General features: G+C 40.1%; 1 protein-coding gene across 1 annotated transcript in view; it reads right to left on the bottom strand.

Moving 5' to 3' along the window:
• cntnap2a (contactin associated protein 2a) overlaps positions 1 to 26,925 on the bottom strand; it is a 285,876-nt gene that overhangs the window by 181,157 nt on the left and 77,794 nt on the right. The window lies entirely within an intron of this gene.

The raw sequence follows: 26,925 nt of genomic DNA, 5'->3' as shown, positions 1-26,925 counted from the left end.
AAACACACAATAACACACTTTGTATTTAAAAAAAAAAAAAAAAAAACATTCTTTGCAGGGTAAAACATTCCAAAGCTGCAGAAACAACAGCATTGCTGAAGATAAACAATCTCACTGCAAGCCAAATGACAGGTCATGTGGATTTGCATGCAAAACATTGCCAAGTACTTTTCACTGTCAAGTATTAAACTGAGAAAACAGCCTCGATAACGGCAACTTAACTTTTTAGCACTATAAGTTTCAAATGAGAAATAAACCCATGTCCAGTACACTGACTGCTAGCAAATTTATTACCACTTGCTTGAGCTGCAAGAGCTGTATCAAAAAAAGTGGCTAACAAAAATGGCTCCATTTTGATTGACCCTGTCATAAAGATATTCTTTTAATGATATATTTTATTGAAGTGGTTATAGTTTGCAGGAGTGTCGAGCCACACTGCATCATACAGAGAGCTGTCTGTAATATTTTGGTTGATACAACACCACTCCCTGCAAACTACACAATAAATATATTGTTAAAAGAAAACCACCAAAAACTGAGCATTATTATCTTTAAGCTTGCTTGTTAGAATGCCATCAGATTCTATAAGTATTCATATTGTTGTGGTCACTTAGTGTTTAATTTCCCATGAGCAACTCTTGAAATGTTAATAAGTTATTAAATTTATTCCAGTGGTGGAAAACCGCCTTGACATAATTATGATACATTATGATTGCAAACCCCTTTTTTTTCCTTATACACGTCTGCATGTGTTTATGTGGTTAATGCAAAGACTGGTAAAAAAACGATACAGGTACAACATGCATTTTCTATCTTCTGTCATGCAATTTGTATTAGTGTGCATGTGAGTGTGGTGACCTATCCCTGCCCTCTCTGAAGCTCAGAAAACAAACAAACAAACAAACAAAAAAGACAAAGAAGCGAAAAAAGCTAAATATAATAAGATAAACTAAAAACAAACAAACAAAATAATAATAAATACACCACACAGCTAAAACCAGAGGTGGGTAGTAACGGGCTACATTTACTCCGTTACGTTTACTCATTTCACATTTTTGATAAACTATACTTGTCAGAGTACATCAAATGCATCGTACCTTTTACTTTCACTTATTTATGTGAAAAAGGATCATACTTTTACACCGTTACAATGTACAACATGCCTTTTGCTACTTTTATTCATCCATTCTTGTGTCTGCGTGTCTATTTTTAGACTCCATCTTCGACTTCCGCATAGGGCGTCCATTGCGCCAATCCAACGTGATCACGAATGTCATTTGACTCCAATTCACCAATCAGATGAAACAATCCAGTAACATAACCGCGCACGTAGCCTTCGCGAGCCAATCAAAAAGACTCATTTTGGGGGAAAAAAATAAGAAATAAATAGCCACGCAAGTGTCTTTACTTAACAGACTTAAAAAAAAAAACGACAGCTTTGTCATGCAGATTCTCAGATATTGATTTATTTAATTTATTTTTTAAATTTTATTTAATGTTAATGCCCCGATTGAAAAGCAGTAGTTTCTCACAAGTTACTCTTTACTTGAGTAGTTTTGTCATTGAGTACTTTCTTACTCTTACTCAAGCAAATATTTGGATGACTACTTTTTACTTTAACTTGAGTCATATTATTCTAAAGTAACAGTACTCTTACTTGAGTACGATATTTGCCTACTCTATCCACCTCTGGCTAAAACCTATATCATCCAGAAAAGGGCGTAGACGACGCAGTATATGAAGCAAACCGAGACAGACAAAGACAGGCAGAAACATAAAGACACGATTTGAGCAGTGAGCTACTTTGTACGAAATGCCCGTCTAAAATTCCCCTCTCAAACCCAGGAGGCCTCGCATCCATTCATAGAGCAGTTGTGGCGGACAACACTTACGCAGCATTGATTCTGGGCCTGACCAGTACTGAATATTGGGTCACAGTGGTTTCTGTGTTGGGCAAAGATCAGGCAGTTAACCTTTCATCAGTGCAGAACGGTGCACAGCCCATCTCACCCCCAAGCTCGGCAAACTCCCATGACGCAGAAGCCAAGGAGCTACTGAGATCACACCGGCGATCCAGAAACTCGCCCTATCAGGTGCACCCAAAGCACTCAGGCTCACCACATGGACGCTGGCCCAACCAGCCCTGTTGGGCCAGGTAACACCATCATGGTGACCTTCCTACTGCACATTTTGTACAGAATTGCTCTGTATTCTTATGAGAACAGACAGCATATGAAATATCAAGAGTCTGTTTTTTAATAACATTGCAATTTTACAAAGACTTCAAGAGACAACGCTGATTCAGTCAAGTATATGTCCCAATGTGCACAATGTCTGATAAATAAGCTTGCAAGAAGGTAGTATGATAATGTGCATACAAATTGCATTTTAAAAGCGGTTACAAACTCTCCAAAGTACTTTGTGTTTTTTCATGTTAAGCAATGTGTTTTTTTTTTTTTTTTTAAACATCTTTTCCATTCAAAGCCAATTTAAAAACTTTTTGTTTCCTGTTTTGTTAGTTAGTTTAAGAGCTTCAGCATTTTTTTTTGCAATTATTAGCGAGACAAACACTATTTGAGGAAAATGAGGGGGGATGGGGGGTAATCTCATTGTCTCTAGAGAAATTATATCGTATTGCTTTCTGCCAGATGCTCTTTTATAAGAGTAATCCAACCAAATGAAAACCGAAACAGAATATTTTAAAGAATCAAGATCTTTTAATGGCATTTCCTGCAACACATAACCTCTAGTCATGCTTATGTGACCTTAAATGTTATGGCACACCAACAAACAAAAATGTCACAAAAAGTATTAATACTGACATAATGATTTACAAATGTAGTTATTCAGTGTGAAACCTGGCTGTTTATTTAAACACAAATCTGATGTACTCTCGAAAGATCACGGTTTATTGTGCTGCATGAATGGCAACGGGTGATCACACAGGTTTATTGTACCTTCTACCATCTAATGGGAGAGAGACCATTACATTCTTCTGCCTGTCACTGGGATAGTTAGATGAACAAAGATGTAGATAACAAATAAGCATTTTTCTGACAAATTAAGTGAGATTGGATCATTTCCGGTAGTACTACACACAATTCTGAGGACCCGGGTTCAAATCCGGTCTCGCCTGTGTGGAGTTTGCATGCCTGCGTGGCTTTTCTCCAGGTACTCCGGTTTCCTCCCACATCCCAAAAAAATGCATGGTAGGTAAATTCAAAGCTGTAAATTGTCCGTAGGTATGAATGTGAGAGCGAATGGTTGTTTGTTTATATGTCCCCTCCGATTGGCTGACAACCAGTTCAGGGTGTACCCCGCCTCCTGCCCGCAGTTAGCTGGGATAGCCTCCAGCATACCCACGACCCAAGTGAGGATAAGCGGTGTAGAAAATGGATAGATGGATTAATGGATAATTGCCGCAGCACCCATGTTGACCTCTCAAGGCACCCTAGTGTGCCACGGCACTCTGGTTGGAAATCAGTGGTCTCGAGGAATGAATTGTGGAGCAAAATGTCTTTGTAAGCCAACATGAAAAGAAGCAGCAGCACTATTTTGTTTTTCCTCTTACAAGGACAGTTGGAATCTTATCGCTCCGATATAAACACACATAAAGCAACAAACACTCATTTCTTCCAGTACATTAGGTTTCACGTCGAGAGCAATGTGGTCTGTCAGGCCAAGTAGATGCAGTCTATAGCTCTCTGTCATGGCCCATCGTGTTGTGTGCACCAGTGTGTGAGAGTCAGATTTAGAGAGGAGACTATCGCTTTCATTGTGGGCATGTTTGCTTTAGTGCGAGTGTGTAGAGGGCTCGGCCAGTTGGCTGGTTAGACATATTACGCGGTGTCACCAGTGCAGTCACAGAGTAAAGTAATCATAAAAAAATTATAATAAAGAGCACCTAGGCTCAATAATTTGAATGTGTTTCTGCTTGGGAAATAGTGTGAAGTGTCCTTCATGGAGAGCAAGTAAAGTGTATATTTTCTCTGCCTGTCACGACATAGTAGCACGGACATACACACACAAACAAATTAATGAGGTCTCAGGCACGGTCAAGTATAATTTGGGGTTGCAGCAAATATTTTATTTGCACTACCTTGAACTTTGTTTTAGAATTTAAGATTTAAAAAGCTAAGATATGAACATGTTGGCCCACACAGATCAGGGAATTCGTGCCCTGTAATATTAAAAACAATAAAGCCACTGGAAACCTATTTATTATAACAGCTTGTTGTATTACAAATGTAATCATCATGTTTGCAATCTCAATCGACTGCTGAGAGGGACTTTAGTTGTTGAGGTTCTACTTGCTATTGTTTTTATTGGCGTGTGCATCTACTGTAATTGGGATTTTTTCTGATGGGCCTGTTGTGAGTAATTTTTTTTTTTTTTGTTCAGTTTTATTTTGAAATTGTTGCCGTTCTGTTTCCTGTATTCCTTCTGTCTTCGGTTTGGTTTCAAGACTAGGCGTGGTCAGGTGTGCTGAGCTCCTCACGCAGCTGTCTCCCATTACTCATCCCCCTCTGCTTTGAACTCCGGTCTGACTTCCACGCCTCGCCAGAACGTCTTATTTCCATTGTGTTGGGCCTTTTGGCCTCCTCGTGAACTATACTTCCCAGTTGCTCATATTGCTCACTTCTAGTTTTATTACCTCTCTTTGTTGTAGTTTTTGTCTTGCTCCAAGTTTTCAATGATTTTCAGTTCCTTACTTTGTTGCATAGTTTGTTCCTGGTCTTTTTTTTTCAGTGCTTTTAGTTTGGACTGATTGATTTTTTTTCTTTTTCTTTTTCAACCCAACAGTGTTGAGAGCTCAGTTGCCCGGTCCTCAGTTGCTTTGTTTCTTTGTTTAATAAAGTTCGATTTGTTGCTTTGGTGCCAGTGTCTGCTTTTAGCTCTAACTCCTGCCTCAAACATCACAGGTCTGATCAGATTAGATAAGTGTACATGATGCAAGACAGGTCATTTGCACCTCTTTATCACGATGATGATGATGATGATGATGATGCTTGGTGTCACATCAAGCACCTGGAGTGCATGTGAAGTGATGAAATAGTGTAAAATGATATGCTCTCACACATATTGCTTACTCACTCAACTTATCCGCTTACATGGTTACAAAGAGACAAAAAAAAGTTGCATGATCTTGTGCATACACGTTTTTTTTTTTTCTTCTTCTAAGGACCAATCTTTCGGTTTCTCATTGTTCAATACTACACATGAAGAGACAGTATAGCTCTATAGGAGACTGGGGGCAAGGTGATGGATGAAAGTGGGTTTTAAATGGATAAAATGGAGGGTGTGGAGAAACGGTGCCCGGCCAAAAAAAAAATAAATGCCTATGAAAGCAGTAGCCTATATATACACATATGTGGCGAGTACCACCTCTCGAAATGAATGTTGAAAATTTTCTAATTGGGATAATGGCTGGTCTGTCTCAAAGGTCTTCCCTCATTTCTGACTCGCAATGTAAATGGCTAGGATTGACATATTTGGTTTTGGAGGCTGAACTATAGGCAAAATTGTCTTGTCTCCTGTTTCAGTGGTTTCCGGGGGAGTTTACAATAGTAAATACAGTATCTGCATGGATGCAGCTCAATTTATCATAGCTAACATCATTTTATACTTCTTTCGATAGCAAACTAGTTTAGACTGAGTCAACTGCACAAGCAGTGCCTTAATTTCCTCGAGAAAAGATTAAATCAATCAGTTCCAAACAATTAATTTGGATTTGGATGATCAGTTGATTATGGTAATCATGCCTATCCCTAATATTATATTCCATAAAGTTACAATAATATTGCATTTTGCTTACTTAGGGGCTCTTTTGTGTTTTCCTCCTCACGATCAGAATGGTTGCCTCAAAGTTTTGTGTGTAATGCATGTACAAACATTCATCTCAATCAAAATCCAGAAGAAGACCAGACACATTTAGGACCAGCAATACTCTATAAATGGTTCTTGGTGTTCTGATGCATTCATGAATGAAGGTCTTAAGTGTTAGACAGTGGCTCCCTCATATTTGCCCATGTCTGAAGTGCAAAGAAGGATTCAGTATGTTTAAGCACTTTAGACCAAGCAAATGTCATCCTTTTCCCCAGGCAGAGCCACACAGGTATTTTTTTGGGAACAATTGCGTGATAAATAAACGGGGTGAAAAAGACGAAGGGCAGCAACAAAAGCCAAACAGAGTGTAATAGAAACATTGAAAGAATAAGGGGAGTGAGGCAAGGAGAATGAAGGCAGTCGCTAAGGGGAAATGAAAATGGCTGTCGACCAAAGCCATCTTTTGGACACTTTGAGTCCGGTCAATAACTAAGATGAGGGAAAATAGGAAGCCGGAAATGTGTCAAACTGGCTGCCAACATTTGGAAGGGGAGCCACAGCGGGTTTGGCTGCTGCTCAAATGACTTTACATCGGTGGAACATCTCTGGAGCTGAAGAGCGTTGGCTACAAGGAAGATGTAACAGGGCTCCGGGCAAGTTAAAATCTTTTTGGCACATCAACCAAATCGCAGCCACTCAACTAAATTCTGGCTTGTATGTAATTTGACTGCTGTAGCCGTCACATTGACCTCCCTTATAAAAGTAAGTGGTTAACATCTCAGCTACATGGTTCAAAATTTCGATGCATAAATGCATAAACCAATGCATAATTTACAAATGACACACTGAAAACATGTTGAACAAGCTTGCATGAATAATAGGGTCAGTGTTCTTTGGCAAACCAACAACAATTGTGCTATTTCTATTTAATGACAGAACTCCACAACGCTTCCACTGTGTGGTCAAGTGTGTGTGCTCTCTTGACAGCACACACACTGCAGAAGTTTGGGGACCTGGAGGCTTTTTGTGGACTCTGGTCATGAACACAGTGGAAGCTGTCAAAAGTCCCAGCAGCTGCACAGAGGTACAGACTGACTCTCTCAAAGTGTGGGGGCGAGTTGCTCCATCTGTGTTTTCTGCTCTCTGGCGGAGCAGGAAGTAAGCCTGTTTTCCATTTGGTTTAGTTCATTTATTTATTTATTATATATTTTAATCAAATTCACTGTCTGGCGCAGATGCAGAGGTCTTTCACAAAATTGTATTTTGCCTTGCACTGCTGCCCTCCCATCCAATGACCCACTTTTTCTGTTATATCCGTGAACTAGTCTATCTCTGTTATTATATTATGATCTCCAATGGAGGTTCTCAGTTTATGACATGATAGGAATTTACAGGCTCACAAGATTTACAGGTGGAGCCAATCCGGGTGATGAGCAGAAGCGGGAAGGAAGTAAAATAGAGTAAGAGAATATGTGCTTTGTGAATGCTGAGAGACGAGCAAAGTTATTATGTGTCAAAAAATATTATACAGATTCCACAATTACAGTTTTAGCTGCGACTCTTCAGTTAATTCAAGATCAGAAAATGTCGAAACTTGTCTTTGTGTCATTTTCTGCGATACAATGAATTCAGTGGAATTAGGCTTGGTCGTCCGTCAAATTTAGCAAACGAAACTACTCAAATCATTCGTAAGGTCCACTAAATTCACAGATTGCATATTGCTAGCTCATAGCACAAGCACACAGATCGCTGTCAGGTGTTGACCAGCGTTACAGTTCAAAGTTAATTTCTGAAGAAGTGACAATTTCCACAGCTGCGGTAGACAAGCGGCATCGCAAAATAGACACGATGTAAAGATCGGTGTATTGTTGTGCCAAATGACTTTGCCTAGTATACAGTCACTTTAAAGGCCTGTTGAATCTGTCAAATGAAAGCATATCTGATTTTGCGATGAATTACATCATCTTTTTTTTTTTTAACTTTTTTTTCCCTCGTCTATAAATGGGCAAAGGGACACTGGCTAATTAGCAATCAGGCACATACGCATGCTGACCTGTACACCTGGAGCTGCACGACAGCAACTCCCAGGTGGTTTTCAAAGAGAGGTATGGACAGGCGAGCACACGAAATTAACAGATGTTGTGCCGCATCCAAAGGGCTCCTTTAATTGACATTACAGATGGTGGTGACCATGACGGCTCTTACAGTACTTTAAACATAATGTCCAATCACATCAAAATAGATTTGCTGGAAATGAAGTTTCAGTGTTGGATATTGGAGAATATTATGGGGTTAGAGGATTACACAACAGCAAATTTAATCTGTTATTCGGGATATAATGTTAGAATTCAGCCATGAAGCGCTGTCGTCTTCAGTGAAAGTTTACAAAACTATTCTTCAAAATTCGTCATTGCAGAGGCGGATGGTGTGGATTTTCGGCTCTCCATTGACGAGGATGATATTAAATGGCTAGAGGATTAGCGACACGGTGGGTGACTGGTTTGAGCGTCTGCCTCACAGTTCTGAGGACCGGGGTTCAATCCCCGGCCCCGCCTGTGTGGAGTTTGCATTTTTTCCCTCGTGCCTGCGTGGGTTTTCTCCGGGCACTCCGGTTTCCTCCCACATCCCAAAAGCATGCTTGGTAGGTTAATTGGCAACTCTAAATTGCCCGTAGGTGTGAATGTGAGTGCGAATGGTTGGTTGTTTGTATGTGCCCTGCGATTGGCTGGCAACCAGTTCAGGGTGTACCCCGCCTCCTGCCCGATGATAGCTGGGATAGGCTCCAGCACGCCCGTGACCCTAGTGAGGATAATATATATAGATATTTGAAGGGCATCGGAATATCCCATTACGGTCTTGTCACGTGACCCTTGACTATTGCGACCCTAGTGAGGATAAGAAAATGGACTGATGGGTTTATACTGTACATTTGTAAAGGTACAACCGATGGTAACATTTGAATTGAAAAGCCTGTGTACAAGCACCCAAAAAATAAAATTTAAATCATACTAATTAACTAATTAATGACATAAATAAAATGAGCGGTTGCATTTATAGCAAAACAAAACAAAAAGTTTAGTTTTTGTGCGATGAATGCAGGCGTCTTCCCTTGCACAAACCCGCCAGCACTGGTTTGGGCCACTGTTTCTCGACCTGTGTTTCCTGCATTAGGCTCAGTGCATCCAAAGAATGCATCGGGCATATAACTTTGCTGCTGTGGTATCATCGATGCTACATTTTCTTGACAGTGTGTACCTGGTTTAAAGTTTTGCAAAGACCAACAAAGCACTGAGAAAATGATAGAAACCTGCTGAACAATTAATGAGATGCAACTGCACGATTTGTTGATGCAGAGTTGCATCAGAAAATCTTCCTTTACAAATATCACAATACTCAGTTTTGATTGAGATTATCAAATAATTATTAATTTAACAATATATACTGTAGTTCGAGTTTGCAGTTTGACTCATTTTTCATATTTTAGCCCTTGGTTGTAGAGGGGTACATAATGTTATGGCTTGTAAGGGCATAATGTAACACTTTTACAGTGTTACATTATGAATCTTGGCCCGCATGGATCCATCAGCAGGGGTGGAAGGCACAGACTATCCAATTTTCAAATCATGCAGCACCTCCAGTGGTGGCCAAAATGACAATTTATCTCAATGATAAGGTGACAAAACTTTTCTTTTCTAAATCTGAAATGAGTTTTGTGAAAATGTAGTATAGCAGCGAGTGGGAAAACGCATTTCAGCTAAATATAACACAAAAGGTTTTCATTTGTGTGCTCCCCCCCCCCCCAATATGCTGGACATAAAAATTAGTTGGTTTTCAAACTGGCTCTGAGACAAAGATAAGTTGCACCCGCTAACTCTCTGCCTCTGTTTGTAGATGTATGGTGTATAAGTGGAATCCATCTCCCCATGCCTAAGGGTGAGGTACTGTTATTATATTCTCTATCTATCTGTATCTGTATCTATTTCATCATTAACACTTCTCCAGATGTCACCCGTTATGATCTCTTTCGTCTTTGAAGCCGCATGGGCGAAGATGAGTTTTAGAATGCTACTCATTTACTCAAAGCTTAGTCTTAATTCTCTCGAAGTATCTTCCTCACTAATAATCCATTACATTACTGGGAGGAAATGTATGCATTTCCATGATTACAATTACAGTCAAGTTTGAAAAATAGCGCAAAAGATCAGACTTTTTTTTCATCTCACTTCCTCCTTCTACAGCCAACGCATGTGATTGGTTCTCTCTGGCGATGTGCCATTCAGCGGTAGTATCAAACATGACATTTTTCCAAATATGACCTCAAAGCACCAGCTTGTGATGCAATATATTAATTTGTCTGAGATTTTGAAAAGGTTAGACGCATAGTTACACTTTTGTGAACATAAAAGAACATTGGCTTATAAACAGTTCAGCTTTATTATTTTTGGCTTTTTTATGGAACATTCATTCTGTTTTTTTGTTTGTTTTTTTTTAATATGAAGTGCTACTGTCTATATTGTGCACATTTGGTATGGTATGCTATACTACACATACACTGTATGTATGTACATGTGTATATGCAACAAACATTTATTGTTATGTATTTACATTTTATCACGTTTTGTTCTCAGTTTATTATTTGATTAAAGACCAAACGTGGTTAATTCCAAAATAAAATCATGGTGATGAATTCGTTCGAAATTAAGAAAAGTGATCAAAATGTACCAAATGTAATTAGTTACATTACTCTGAGAAAGTAACTGAATTAGTTGCACTACTATTACATTCTCAACAGGGGAACCAACTATATTTCCAAAGTACTCTTACCAACATTGTATACATACATATTAGAGATTGGACTCGCCGTCGAAATCCCCAATCGCTATTCATGTTGACAGTAACAAATGACTAGCGAATCACAATCGAATTGTTACGGGGGGAAAAAAGACAATGATGTCATTGAAATGTCACTGTCCAACAAATTAAAAAAAATGTATTTGGTTATTTGGAAACCATCTGGGCAGCACAGTGGCCGAGTGGTTAGCACATCTGCCTCACAGATCTGAGGACCCAAAATACTATTTGCTAACCATCATTCTGTCACATTTCATGTCTTTGTGTAATGAACTTCAAGACTGTTTGGTTGGTACATAGCTTTTAATCAGTAAGTCCATTAATTTTCTCACAGACCTTCTACAATCACATTCATTTAGCATTGAATAACCTGTCTGCTGTACCTAATGTTCATCTATTATTGATTCCATGAATTAAAGTCCCACACAGATGAATGCCTCTCTCTGTCATTGTGTAATCTATGATGGTTATAAGGGAAATCTGTGATGACGCTAACACCCTCAGGTTGAACCCCTCTGGTGTTTTTTTTGTTGTTGTTTTTTTTCTTAACGTTTTGGAAAGGCACATTGCCTAGAGGGACAGATGATTTCATGTACTGTAGGTTCCGATGACAAGGTCGTTTCGAAGGGACAAGAAGAACGGTGGGTCAAAGGGATGTTTAATTAAAAGATTTAGAGAGGAGATACATTTGAGTATAGTGTTCAAGGTCAAACACAGTGTGAATGTACACAAACATTTTAATTGGTGCAAGCAAGCTGGCCAAACTACACAGAGTTGAGCAGTTATCAATCCAAATGGTATAATGATTTGCAGTATACTCACTGGGAATGGGCATGTGAATACATTTAATTAATTGAGAAAAATTAAGGGTGACAATGATTATGTTCGACATATATTTGTGCAATATAAAAGGGATGGGGGCATCGCTTTTGAATGTTGTGAATTCAGAACCCATAGCTGATGTCACGCTCTTATAACTAGTTGAGAATGAATCAACAGTGCTGGTTGTGCAACCCGTTTTGCCTTGTTTGCTTCAAGACACAATTAATCAACAATCGATGGACAGCATATACTTAATGGTCAATTAATCTACAATGACCATCCCTCACTTAGGACTTTCTTGAATTGCATCTCATTGGTTTGTTACTGTCAAACGTATATACTGTTGTGTGTTTTAAAGGATAGTGGCTCACTATTTGTTCCATTTACTGACATTATTCTTTTACATTTCACCACTCTGCTTTTTTAATTCTCCCTTTTGACCTAGGACTGAACTCCAGGTCATATCAGTTATAGCAGCATGAGTCAGTGAAGCCTCAGCCGAGACTAAATCTGCTCAGAGCAGCATGAATCCTAACCCTCCAGCTCTCACATTTACACTACCTGGGAGGGAGAAAGCATCTGTGTTTGTTTGAGAGGATCTGCATGCTGTACCTTATGCATGCAAAACATCAAGAAGAGAGAAAAAAAACTAATGTTTTTGTTAAAACCAATTTTTACTCCATTTGTCCATTGTCGTTCTTCCAATGTGACTCTCAGAATAAATTGTGCAGGGGGTGTGAAGAGGCCACGTCACAAAGCACAGCTTTCATTTAATTTGCACTGACAATCCGCATGCAATTAGCTGCTGATTTACTAAGGCAGCAGCTCATCTAGCAATCAGTGACTCAGACTGTCTTCTAGTCTTTGCGGCAAAGAGCGTTCAAAAGATTAGCGCCGTCAGAGATGGGGGAGAAAAGATTGATTTTGATAAGAGATAAATACAAAAATTATATATGGTTAGTACATTTATAGTTACTTGAAGGTCACCAACCCCCCACAAGCAGGGAAAATGGCATCTGTGAAGGGTAGCCACTTTGAACTAAAGATTTTGTGCAATCTTCAACACTGGAAAGTATGGAAAATATTAATTAGTTCCTGTGGTTAATCTGGTGGGAATCGCTTTCCTTCCAAATGCCATTAAAATACTATTCAGGTGTCGACCATACTGGAATTGCAGGCATTATCCAAGTGGTTAGTGGGTACAGTATATACTTATAGTGTCAAAGGGATTCTGACTGGAACACGGGCACATATTATTGTAAGCAATGATAATATGATAGTTCTAAGGCAGGAAAGTCATTGACTCAAGAATGTATGTTGGTGTCAATGAAGCACGAATGATATCCATCCATTCATCCATCAATCTACCCATCCATCCATCCATCCATCCATCCATCCATCCATCTTCTACAGCAGCAAACGAGCAGACATTCCAACAGCTTCTTCCCTCTTGACGTCAACTTCTTAAACAGCTAACTTACAATTCCATTGCAACATGCTGCCAATTTTTTTTGTCTCGAGTTTGTTGTCACATTTCTGTGGGGCCAATTATATATTACTCGTGCACTCACTGTAGTAGTCTCGCCACGCTGCACTATTTGCATATCTGCTGTGGTCAATATGGGCCACTCATGCGCCTGAGTAGCATCTGCACCATTTGCACAATCAACTGAGTAGTATCTGCGACATTTGCACAATTGACATTGTCCCAGATTATTGCACTACTAGTCACTTTAAACTGCATACATTTCTTGAAATATCAGTGGCTTTTGCACAACGGTCATTGCACTGGACTATTTATGCTAGAGAACTCTGCATCTTTTTGCACAATTGTCAAAAAAATAATAATATACCGGCATTACCAGATTACTAGCAAGAATTTATTGCTCAGTGACTGATTCTTGTTAAGGACATCCTGAACCATAAATATTGTTTTCGACATTTTTCTTTTTCCATTCTGACTTCCAACATAGTTTCACATCAATTATTGCTCCAATGAATTTATCCTCATCCATTTCAATGCAAAAATCCTTGAGGTTTTTGATTTTTCTTGTACCAAAAATTATAAACGCTGCTTTGTTAAAACTTATCAATGTCAAACCATTTTCTATGTATTTAATTCAAATTACTAAACACAAAGGGTCATATAAAACGAAATAATAAATTACAGGCTGCAGTGGCTATTTATCGTCTGTCCTAATTGGGTTGGTAAGGGCAGTGTGTTGAACTTTATATATTGCCCAGTGGCTCCATCACACCTACAGATTGCAAATGTATACTAAGAATACAAAAAGAGTTTGCATGTTCTCCCCGTGCCTGCGTGGGTTTTCTCCGGGTACTCCGGTTTCCTCCCACATCCCAAAAACGTGCATGGTAGGTTAATTGAAGACTCTAAAATATCCGTAGGTGTGAATGGTTGTTTGTTTATATGTGCCCTGTGATTGGCTGGCGACCAGTTCGGGGTGTACCCCGCCTCTCGCCCGAAGTTAGCTGGGATAGGATCCAGCACGCCCGCGACCCTGGTGAGGATACGCGGTACAGAAGATGGATGGATGGATACAAAAATATATAATAATATAATTACAGAGCATCATATACAGTGTTTACATATTACATTCCACATTCTGGCATCAATGAATGCAAGCATGATAGAAAACAAGCATTCGTATTCATGCCTTTGCAGATAGGTCGCCGGTGAGTGGGAGCCTATCCCAGCTGACTTTTGTTGAGAGGTAGGGTACACCTTGGACTGGTCACCAGTCAAGAGCAGGGCAACCTTTTAATTTAATGAGATGGAATACACCGTAATTAATAGTTGTGTATTGCCTGCATCTCCATCCATGAATTGAATGTTGTTGATATCAAGCTCCATACATAAGCGCTTATGGACACCCAATGTGTGAAATTGTCATTTCTATACCAAAGATGGGCACAAAAGAAGCATAATTCTCAGATTTTCGCTGCACATTTCATACTCTTTAGTATGTCATGCAAAAATACATTTGCAGGATTTTACGTGCATACCATATTTTAATAGAGCAACAGAATCAGGAAGGGAGACAATAAAATACCAGAATGGTGCATAATAAAAAGGCCCAGGGAGTTTATGTTTTCCTCATTGTGACTTCACTGCACTGCGGGTCGGTCACGGAGCAATCTGTGAATCACTCGTTGTTGGAGGAGTCTGGATGGGCTTTAGTCATTTCTCCTGTAGACGTCAGGAAGAAATCATGAGCCTGGATCTCTCTCCCTCGTTCAACGCTCATAAAGATGATTTGCTGCCAATCTGGCAACAGAAGCCCATGATATCGCTCCCTCCACTGCCCTCCAACCCCTTTGTCAACCCTAAACTCGGTCATGCTGAGAGACAATATGTTCTGAATGGCGGTTTGAAGCCAACTTAGTGAGGGGAGTGACGGGGATAGGCTCGAAGACGGAGGGTTAGAAATGAAAAAACACTAATAGGGTGCGCTGTATGTTTTAAAATGTTACGGCTAAAAAACAAAAATTCTAAGTTCTATAAATATAAAAAGTGACGTGGTGCCCCTTTACTAGGTAAAATAGTTTTAATTTTAACGATTAAACTTAAAATTACACTAAATCGAAAGTAACGCAAGTAACTCCTAATAATGAATTACGCTTTTATTCAACCAAAATACGCTACGGGGGTAATTAAGTTTTCACACAGGGCGAGGTAAATGTTAATATATTTTTTCCCCTTAAATCTCCATTTAAAAACAGTATTTTAAGTTCACTTGGGTTATATTTGTCTGAAATTTACATGTATTTGATGATCTTAAACAATAAAGTGGGGAAACTATGCAACAAAAGTATACAAATTTGAGAAGGGGGCAATACTTTTTGATGGCACTGTATATGTTTGAAAAAAAATCAATCAACAAGTACAGCCATTGCAGAGGAAAAATATACATGCATACACTTGAATGTTTGTTTCGCATGAGGATGCATACTAGAGTACTTATCGGATAAGCACAGACAAATAAACTGTAACAACGGTTTTATTTAGGGAAGTCCAGATGTAATTAGAGGTTAACTCTACTTGCTAAAGACAAATCAGAGTTCTTTTTAGCAGCCACACCGTGGCTCCCATGGGTTAATGAGAATCAGGAAATGTATATTTATGTCGTGTGTGTGTGTGTGTGTGTGTGTGTGTGTGTGTGTGTGTGCGTGCGCGAGCATCTATATAGTGGTAGTCTAATGGGAACACAAGCTGTGGTAAAGCTCTGCAGTGACTGGGGTTCGCTGATGGGGATTTAGCATTGTTCTCCAAGTCAGTAATACCTGGCGGCGTGTGCAAGAATTAGAATTGCTCGTGGCCCAGCAATACCAAATGAGGCTTATGGCGGTTAGCTTTGTTTGTGCTGTGGCAATAAGCACTTAGTGTGTTTGCTTCTCACGTATTAACTAATGTTTCGGGAGCAAGCGATGTTAACATCGGCTGCCTCTGGATTATTGTGTTTCCTGCCAATGCAGAGGATTAGAGAATGGCTCAAACTGTTGCATTGTGCTTCGCTCTTACAGTTGATGAATTGTTGTTTTCTCCTCTAAAAAATATTCATTGGAATGTTTCCTCTTTCCTGTTACCTATTCCAACTCTGTGAGTGCCATTTTCCTGATATTTCCCTCTTTCACCCACATTGTCTCGCTGCAAGACATCACTGGTCTAGTCCCACGCTTTCTCTACCCCTCTTCATCTTAAAATAAATACTATCAGAAGCAGGATATGAAGGGAATTGATTTTACAGTAGGAATACTATGACGAGACACAGTAGCAAGTAATGAGACCACCAGTGATGGGAAAATAGTATAAAAATATACCAGTAATCATACGAAGGAGAAAAAAATAGATGGTGCATAACCATATCAATAAAATATTCGAAATGTCAGAGAGATATTAGAATACATCTGAATTGCCATAAGCTTCAAATTGACACCTGACTGAGCCCGAATATTAGCAACTGTGATCAAGCAGTGCATGATTAATTGCCCACTGGACTGAAAGGGCAGAGTCGACGGTGTTGTTTGTCTTCATGACAAGCTCAAGGTTTGACATTTGTCCAAAGTGCAATAAACACGCGTCATTTGCACTTCAACACAATGGTTTGACGTGGGAACTATGTATTGCTCATTAATACTATCCATGTCTGTCATACTGTATTTAACACATACAACCATATTCAATTTGGATTAGTGATTGACATCTTTAAGTAATTGAGACAAAACACTGTCAGAGGCGCTGTTGATTCAATCTCAACTAGTTTGAATTCTAAAGAAGAACAACCTGATTATCAGCCATTGAAAGTTGAGCAACATCTATGTAGCCCACCTCGTTGAGACAGCATCTCCAGACAGCTTTTTTATAAAAGCATGCATGGAGGCAAGGTCAGAGCATCCTGAGGAAAACTGTATGTCAGGAATCGAAAAGGCTGCAAAAATACTAAAGCTAATGACAGGAACTGGCATCTTTGTTTGCACTGCCATTAATAAAAAAATAAACCTGAGTGATAAAAGACAATGTCAATGAATGTACAGTCTCAAAAAGTCTTAAGTTCAAATATATTTGTACAAATCCATTTTGTTAAAACGTGTGGAAAAAAAGACCATTTGTTTTTTAATTAAAACAATAGCGGCACAGTGACCTACTGGTTAGCACATCTGCCTCACAGTTCTGAGGACCGGGGTTCATATCCCCGGCCCCGCCTGTGTGGAGTTTGCATGTTCTCCCTGCGACTGCGTGGGTTTTCTCCGGGTCCTCCGGTTTTCTCCCACATCCCAAAAAGATGCATGCTAGGTTAATTGAAGACTCTAAATTGCCTGTACGTGTGAGCGTGAGAGCGAATGGTTGTTTGTTTATATGTACCCTGCGATTGGCTGGCGACCAGTTCAGGGTGCAACCCGCCTCTCGCCTGAAGATAGCTGATAGGCTCCAGCACGCCCGTGACCCTGGTGAGGGTAAGCGGTACAGAAAATGGAAGGATGGGTGGATCAACACAATAGTAAAGATTCATTTTGCATCGATCATTTGTAGCGCAATGATGCAGATGCCATAAATAAGAACAAAGATTGAAGTTTGAGGCTCAGAATGACAATACTACTGAATTATTAAAAATGAGTAAAAGATGCAGTTGGTATGGCTAACTCTGTGATTAAGGGCAAGCCTTTTAAAGCAATAATGTGCTGTCTTCTCTTACAAAGAGTTTTAGTATTGTTTAACTGATCATGCCTTGTATGTCTCTTGATGAAATACAGTACAACGTATCCATCAAACATCAGAGGTCGGTAATATGATTAGTTTTCAGGTATACAGCTTTTAATAATAAAATCCCACTTTGCAAGGAGTACGGGCGAAACATTATCCACACTTTTCCAGTGTTCGTGAGTGATTTTGTATCATGCCAGTTGGAGACCATTTGGAGCCACATGGATGACTGAGCAGAAGAACTGATTCTCATGCAGCCAATAATAAAGAGGACAAATTGTTTACAAAATAAAGATTGAACTAAGATTCTAAGTTGAAATAATATAATTAATAAATAGTAATATGTTGGAGTAATGCACAAAAAGTCTTAGTGTCCCATTTGACAAGTTTTAATAAGCTAAAGAAAACTAGTTACTTGTTGATCAGTGCTTGCTGCCAATTTGTGAAGCAAACATTCATCTTTAGCTACCTATGCGGGGAACTGCACAAAAGGTTAAAGTGCAAAACTGTCTTTTTCATTCATTCCATCTTCCTTGTTCCTCACACTATAACATGCAATGACTATTCACAACACGTTATGTGAGTGAGTTGGCAAGATGAAGAAGGGAGAGAAAATAGGGAGCGTGCATTGTTAGCAATTAATGGAAGGAGCGACAATGGCACAGTGCAGCGTGAAGACTCTTGGGAGCCTTTGGCAACACACTGTTCTCTGATACAATACACAAAAAGTCATTGAAAGAGGAGAAAAAATATCACATTGAGGTTTGAAATGGTGTTCCACTTTTGAGCTGCAATGTTTTTTTTCCACCCTCCCACCCTAATCAAACTAAATATAAATGCACCCTACACTAGCATATCTCACCAGACAAATTTGAATACAACAGATCTTGCTGTACCACATAGTAAGTATGTCATTATGAACCCCTGCAAACCTGTAGAAAGCAAATCAAGCTACTTTTGCAAAACCATAATGAACGATCCCTGGTGGAAAGCCATTAATTTTATTGAACGTGGGTGTCTTTGATGTTTGTTTGTGGTTCGGTGTGTGACTGATGTGTGTATTGATATGTTGATCACATCATTGTCATGAACATCCGTCAGAGATTGTCAACGGCGGTAAACTTTTAGGGTCATCATTCCCCGTACCAGTACCTGTGACGAAGATTTTGAACATGCTCCGCTTTAATAATGAGAATGACAAAGAGAAACAGGATTCATCCACCTTTTTCAAGGCTGAAGTTAAGCATTAGCTGAGATATTGTTGAAGTTTATGGCACTGGTAAAGGATTTTGTGAAATTTGTATTGGGAAAATGATTCCAACCAAATGCGTTTCATCATTTATTCAGTCAATCTTGTCTACATGGACAGACACCCACACATACACACAAAGGACACAGACATGCACACACGACATACAGGTTAAAAATAATACTGTAATGACCTAATAACCTGAGGCTGAGTACAGCGCGATCAAGGTAAAGAAACACCATATTTGACTAAACAAAACTAAAAACGTATGGACTAAAATGATGAAGAAACCTAACCTAACCCGAAAATATAACAACAGGATAAATGATAAAGGCAGTCTCGTAATCTGAAGGTTGCACCAGGAATTAGATGAGTTCTCGATAACCAGAGGTCTTTTGTCAAACCCCAACACACAAACACAAATGATACAGACAGTGAATTTCTATAGAAAACAGGGGAATCTACAGGGGAACAATACAGGGGGAAAATACCTCTACCTTTGCGCTATGTTGCATCTCCATGTATTCCTTTCTCCTGTGCTCAGTCCTCTCAGTGTCCCACTTCTTCTTAGCTCACCTCCTGTATGATTTCCTGTACTTTGAGGTTCCAACACCAAGTCTCTTTCTCCCCTTTCCTACCAGAAGATACACCAAGTACTCTCCTACCTGTCTCTCTAGTCACCTTGGTTGTAGTGGTCCAGTCTTCTGGAAGATCCTCCTGTCCACCGAGAGCCTGTCTCACCTCTTCTCAAAAAGCTGCATGACACTTGTCCTTTCTCAGCTTCGACCACATTTCTCTGCTTTGCCTTTGACTTCTTAATCTTCCTCCCCACTACCAGAGGCATCTTACACACCACCATCCAATGCTGTCTAGCCACTGTCTCCCCTACTACTACCTTACAGTCAGTAACCTCCTTCACATTACATCGTCTACACAAGATGTAACCCAACTGCGTGCATCTACATCCGCTCATGTTTCTGGAAGAAAGTGTTCCCTACAGCAATTTCCATCCTTTATGCTACAGCCATTTCCATCCTTTTTGCAAAGTCTCCCACTATCTGTCCCAGCCACTTCCTCCAGCTCTTCCGAGGGGATCCCCAGGCGTTCCCAGGCCAGCCGAGAGACGGTCTCTCCAGCGTGTCCTCCCCAGGGGTCTCCTTCCAGTAGGATGTGCCCGGAACACCTCATCGGGGAAGTATCCGGAAGGCATCCGAATCAGATGCCCTAGCCACCTCATCTGGCTCCTCTCGATGTGGAGCAGCGGCTCCACTCTGAGATCCTCCCGGATGACCGAGAGCCCAGACACCCTGCGGAGGAAACTCATTTCGGGTGCTTGTATCCGGGATCTTGTTCTTTCGGTCACGACCCACAGCTCGTGACCATAAGTGAGGGTAGCTCCTTCTTTACCACAACACACCGATACAAAGTCTGCATCACTGCAGAGGCTGCACCGATCAGTCTGTCGATCTCCCGTTCCATTCTTCCCTGACTCGTGAACAAGACCGCAAGATACTTGAACGCCTCCACTTGGGGCAGGATCTCATCTCAAACCCGGAGAGGGCACGCCACCCTTTTCCGACTGAGAACCATAGTCTCAGATTTGGAGGTGCTGATTCTCATCCCAGCCGCTTCACACTCGGCTGCGAACCGCTCCAGTGAATATTGGAAATCACAGCTTGATGAAGCGAACAGAACCACATCTGCAAAAAGCTGCAATTCTGAAGAAAAAATGCAATTCTGAAGCTACCAAACCGGACCCCAAAATCGATGACAAAGGCCAGCCTTGGCAGAGTCCAACGCTCACCGGAAAGGAGTCCAACTTACTGCCAGCAATGCGGACCAAGCTCTGACACCGGTCAAACAGCCCATATCAGGGGGTTCGGTATCCCATACTCCCGAAGCACCCTCCTCGGGACTCCCCGAGGGACACAGTCGAACGCCTTCGCCAAGTCCACAAAACACATGTAGACTGGTTGGGCGAACTCCCATGCATCATCGAGGACCCTGCCAAGGGTGCAGAGCTGGTCCACTGTTCCACGGCCAGGACAAAAACCACACTGGTCCTCCTGACTCTGAGATTCAACTTCCCGACGGACCCTCCTCTCCAGCACCCCTGAATAGACCTTACCAGGGAGGCTGAGGAGTGTAATCGCCCTGTAGTTGGAACACACCATCCAGTCCCCCTTCTTAAAAAGGGGGACCACCACCCCAGTCTGCCAATCCAGGGTCACTGTCCCGGATGTCCATGCAATGTTGCAGAGGTGTGTCAACCAGGACAGCCCCACAACATCCAGAGCCTTTAGGAACTGTGGGTGAATCTCATCCACCCCTTGGACCTCAACCCCAGAGATAGGAGAGCCCGCCTGAGAGAACCCAGACTCTGCTTCCTCATGGGAAGGGGTGTCGGTGGAATAGAGGAGGTCTTCGCAGTATTCTCCCCACCGACTCACAACATCCTGAGTCGAGGTCAGCAGCGCCCCATTCCAACTATACACAGTGTTGATGGTGCACTGCTGTCCCCTCCTGAGACGCCGGATGGTGGACCAGAATTTCTTCGAAGCCGTCCGGAAGTCTTTTTCCATGGCCTCACCAAACTCCTCCCATGCACGAGTTTTTGCTTCAGCGACCACCAAAGCTGCATTCCGTTTGGCCAGCCGGTACCCATCAGCTGCCTCAGGAGTCCCACAGGCCAAAAAGGCCCGATAGGACTCTTTCAGCCTCACGGCATCCCTCACCGTTGGTGTCCACCAACGGGTTCGGGGACAAGCAATATAAAATTTGCCTGGTGGAGCTGTGCCATAGCATGGCAACAGGTCAACTTCCGGTAGCTGATGTCATGATGTTGCTCTTTAGACCACAAATGTTTGGAGTATGAATCAAAGCCAAGTAGGCTTCCCCTTTTTTAATCAATTGCTTTAATCTCTATTACTTATTAATCAACTCAAGATACGATCATGCTTATTCCTATAATGTTGTGCCTGACTAATTTGTGACTTTCCACCTAAACTAGCACAGCGTGTCAACTCCGTTTGTGGCGTTTGTTGCTGCCTGGGTTTGGGCATTCATACGGAGCAAATTTTTGTTGCTCAATAGTTGTCCAGTTTCAATCCATACTTGTGTAATAAATTTGGGTGGGAACATTTCACTTGAAGTTTGCTTCTTAACAATACGATCACTTGAATATGTGAGCTTGTTTGAAAGTGAAAACGATGCCTAATTTTTGTCCATTTTCACAATTTAGTATCATCATTCACTGTCAAATGCAGTCCTGGGTCAGTTTCCATTGCCAACCTTTTGTCACGTCGCTGTCGAAATGTCACACGGGATATCCATTTCTCATTTTGATTTGAGTGCCTTAAACAGATGGGCTGATGTATTTAGCGTGAGCCTGTCTGCAGCCTATAGAGCCCCCGCCGCTGCCATGCTTGCCGAAGCAGATTGTTTATGACAGCTTCCCGGCTGCAAACAGCAGACAGTGTGCTTCAGGACAGCTTCTATTATTGCAGCGAGCGTCAGAATGAGCAAACACACAAGTACCAGCCAGAGCATATAAACAGATTCGCAAAAAAATAAAACTAAAAAAAATTGGTAAAGAAAGAAAGGAAAGAACACGCAGATCAAAGCTACCTCGTTTTCACCCACACAAGTTGACTTGTGCAAATTTTACAGGACGAAATGCAAACATTTTATCTCCTCCTCACTTTCCCACCTGTGCAGCCATCAAAGAAATCCAACATTTAGCATCAAGCGTTCCTGTCGCAGTTCTGCCCGAGAGAGGAACATATTGAACACTTTTGAACATGCTGCTCTTTAGACCGTTTAAAGTTTTGAAAAATCTGGCAGTTTGTCTCCTCAGTTTAGGGATTTTGTAAAAAGTAGTGAGTGACATAATGGGAATAACATTGTAAAGGGACCCCACCAATTAGACATTTTCTTTTACATGAGTTTCATTAAAAAGCTTGAGTTAAACCACAAAACCTTTTTGGGGGGGAAGCTATTAACGACTGAGTAAAAATTTGCCTACCGAGAGCTCCATTAAGAAAGTGGCAACTATTTATTTTTGAATGTATAATCAGCAGCTCATTTCCATTTGCTTCTGTCTAATATGTACCCACAAATTATCTGTAACAAAAAGACTGCAATTATTGTTTCTATATGATCATTCCCTTCAGGATGCACTGCACAGGCTTTGTGCCCTTGAAGACCATTCCGTTGCACTTGCATTATAATTTTGATTCAAAAGATTAAGAATGTTTGTTTGATTAATAAAAATGTTGCTGGGTACAAACTCAAAATTCACCTTATATAGCAAAGTACACATGGGATATGATATTGTATAACCAATGTAAATAACACTGTTATAGATTAGTGTAAGGATTGCATTGTCTTTCAAAAATCACAAGGCCACACAAGCCATTAATGGACTGTGTTTAATGTAGAATTTAACCATGAGCAATTATACAACAGAACATAAATAAATATTGCCTAGCCGTAAAGAGTCTATCATCTAGAAACTCAATTTGTTGTTTTGATGTGACTGTTTTGTTTGCAACCCCAGCGATATTCAACATTCAATAAATTCTGTATGCATCAAGTTGAGAGACGTTTGCTCTTAGATGAGACAAAAAATATAAAAATGGCAGGGATGCCTTTTAAAAGTGACACACATCCGCCCAGTTCTTTTTGCCTTCCATCCATTGCAATGACATTTTGTATTGCGCTTTGTTTCTTTACATTTCTTATTTCCCTCCCTTCTCCTTGAGGTTTGGACTACTTCTCGCATTGTGTCGGAGTAACAGGAGATGGGATGACTGCCCGCAGGCAGGGTGAAAGCAAAAGTGTTTGCTTTAAGGAAGTCGATGGAGAATTTTTGCGCTTGCACAGCAGAGAAGTTCTAAAAAAAAAAAAACTAGTTTGGCATTATATTTTTCATGAAATTAACCAAGTTAATCAGTACATGGACAAAACCCACCCGCCATCAAAATCCACGACATAAAGGCCATGTACTTTTTTTTTTTTTTTTACTTGATCCCTCCCACATACTCTAAATCAATTTCAACTTACTGAAAGACACAAACTTAAGACAAACTTTAAGTATTCCTTTGCTCCTTCTCTTACGCTCTCACTCACACATTTTTCTGAATAAGATGCAAATTGTGCTTGCTTCAAACCTTTTGTCACCCCCAGTTGAAGTTTACTGCATAACTGACAAAACAAAATAAAATTTAACATTGTATATTTAAACACCAAAATGTTCAACCAAAGCATGTAATTTCTTCCGAAGGACCATAGATTGGCTAATGGGAATTAGCATAGATTTGACTGGAATTAATAAACCCATTTAAAAATGATCGCTTAAAAATATACGATGAAGCAGTGGTGCAAATTAAGTTATAAAGTGGAACACTGCACACACGTTTATAAATCTAATCCCAACTGTTGTCTCAGTTTTGAATTCAGTCTTGTTGACATCATTATGCTGAACATAAACTTCTATTGACTTCTTTTGTCCTCTGAGCCTGACAGACTGGAGACGATTTTCAAGGGCACAGATGAACAGAAAAGCGCAAGCACTTCAGTAAGTTCTATGCTGATTGAAAAGGATCCGACAAACTTCGTAAAATGGAAGAGTAATAAAAGATGGGTTAGCATGAACAAATGTTTGAATCTTTATCCAAGGACAAAATTAATTAGGTATAATATCAAAAGGGGTCTTGAGGTGGAATAAAAGACTGGATCCTTGAGAGGCTAGATAAAGAGGGCAGAAAGTGGGAGGATGTGTTCTACTTCAGCCTTAACTGGTTTTTCATGAAAATGTCAGGGTGAGAACATTTAGGTTGCCAGATATAACAGCCAATATCATAAAATAGACCACTTTCTAGGTTCTGTTTAAACTTTCTAAAACATCAAAATAGTTGCAAAGTCAACATTGTATGTCCTCTTAATAATAAGTAATGTATAATTGTCGGGCCAATTATACATTACTCGTGCACTCACTGTAGTATTCTCGCCACGCTGCACTATTTGCATATCTGTTGTTGACCAAGACTGGCCACTCATGCGCCTGAGTAGCATCTGCAACATTTGTACAATCGACATTGTGCCAGTTTATCGCACTACTTGTCACTTTAAACTGCATCAGTTTCTTGACGTCTGTGCGCCCTTTGCACAATGGTCATTGCACCGGACTATTGTTCTATTAGTCATTTCAAGCTGCTCTAATTGCTAGAGGACTCTGCATCTTTTTGCACAATTGTCAAGAAAAAGAAAAGAAGAATTGTACCGGCATTATCACATGACTGGTAACCTTTTATTGCTCAGTGACTGTTTATTTATTTTTTATTTTTTGTCTTTATGTCTCAAAAGTATTCTCTGTCTATTGACTGTCTGCAACTGAAAGCAGTACTAATGATGATTTTCAGCCCAGTAGGGGAAAAAAAAACAGCCTGTCATAGCTGTGTTCCATCAGTGTATCCCAGCAAATATCCAACGGGAAAAAGCTGTCTCTCAGAAATTCTGGCATGCTGTTGCCTGAAATGTTAGACTAGTCCTCTGCCCTGTATCAGTCATTTTTTTAAAATTGATTATTCATGTAATATACATGTTTGCCCACCACTCAAAGTCCACCCTTTTTTTTCCCCAAGAACATTTCATTTTCCTCTCCAAGTCGAAAAGATTGTGCTTTTCCAGCCTTGCTCTGTGATGTTTTACGTTAAATTAGTTCATTTCACATAGGGCACAATGGTTGGCATTTGAATGACCTTATTCAGTGATTGCAGTTTATTTTGTGAGGCAAATAAAAGCGTGAACACAGGTGTAAAACAAACAAACAAAAAAAAAGGTAATGCTACATTACATACCCGAAGAGTGCGATGTACCTTTTGGACTTGTTAAACTCTGCTGCTAATGCTTATAGAGTACGTTTGCCATCTACCTGAAAATGTACATTGAAACAGATATGTAATTACATCACATTTTCTGTAAAATTTATGGTTAGGTCGGGTTATTTACTTGCTAACACCCCCATAGAAGACAGTTGTCTATGCTTTGGATCAGAAAGCTAGCATGCACTGCAATTAGTCTAGACAGCTCATAATTGATTTTAAGTGTCAAAAATGTTGAATGATACTGGAGTCTGAAGAAATATAATTGCATTTACTGGACATCGATGGATATTGAACTCTTGTTAATAGATTAATTGTTGGTTCCCTCACTCCTCTCCAGCCCCACTGTGAATTTTATTGTACAGTACTACAACTCCAATTCCAATTAAGTTGGGACATTGTGTTAAACATAAATAAAAACTGAACTGAAGACAAATTACAGCAGTTTCTTGGTCTAAATCACCCATTAGTTGCAAAGTTTTATTTTGTGGTTACTGGTATCATCTAAGCATTTGTTTGAAATATTTGGAAAGATTTATTAGATGAGAAGGTACTGTTTTGTTGAAGGGCAATGTGACAACATTTAAGCAATATAAAATATTTTCTCGAGTACAACCCCAATTCCAATGAAGTTGGGAGTTTGTGTTAAACATAAATAAAAACAGAATACAATGATTTGCAAATCATGTTCAACCTATATTTAATTGAATACACTACAAAGACAAGATATTGATGTTCAAACTGAAAAAGTTGATTTTTTTTAGCAAATAATCATGAACTTAGAATTTTATGGCTGCAACACATTCCAGAAAAGATGGGACAGGGTCATGTTTACCACTTTGTTACATTACCTTTTCTTGTAACAACATTCAAGAAACGTTTGGTAACTGAGGAAACTAATTGTTGAAGCTTTGTAGGTGGAGTTATTTCCCATTCTTGCTTGATGTACAGATTCAGCTGTTCAACAGTCCGGGGTCTCCGTTGTCATATTTTACTCTTCATAAGGCGCCACGCATTTTCAATGGGAGACAGCTATGGACTGCAGGCAGGCCAGTCTAATACCCGCACTCTTT

The sequence above is a fragment of the Phycodurus eques genome, chromosome 21 (genome assembly GCF_024500275.1).
Source record: "Phycodurus eques isolate BA_2022a chromosome 21, UOR_Pequ_1.1, whole genome shotgun sequence".
NCBI lineage: Eukaryota > Metazoa > Chordata > Actinopteri > Syngnathiformes > Syngnathidae > Phycodurus > Phycodurus eques.
This window is presented reverse-complemented; position numbering and strand designations above follow the sequence as displayed.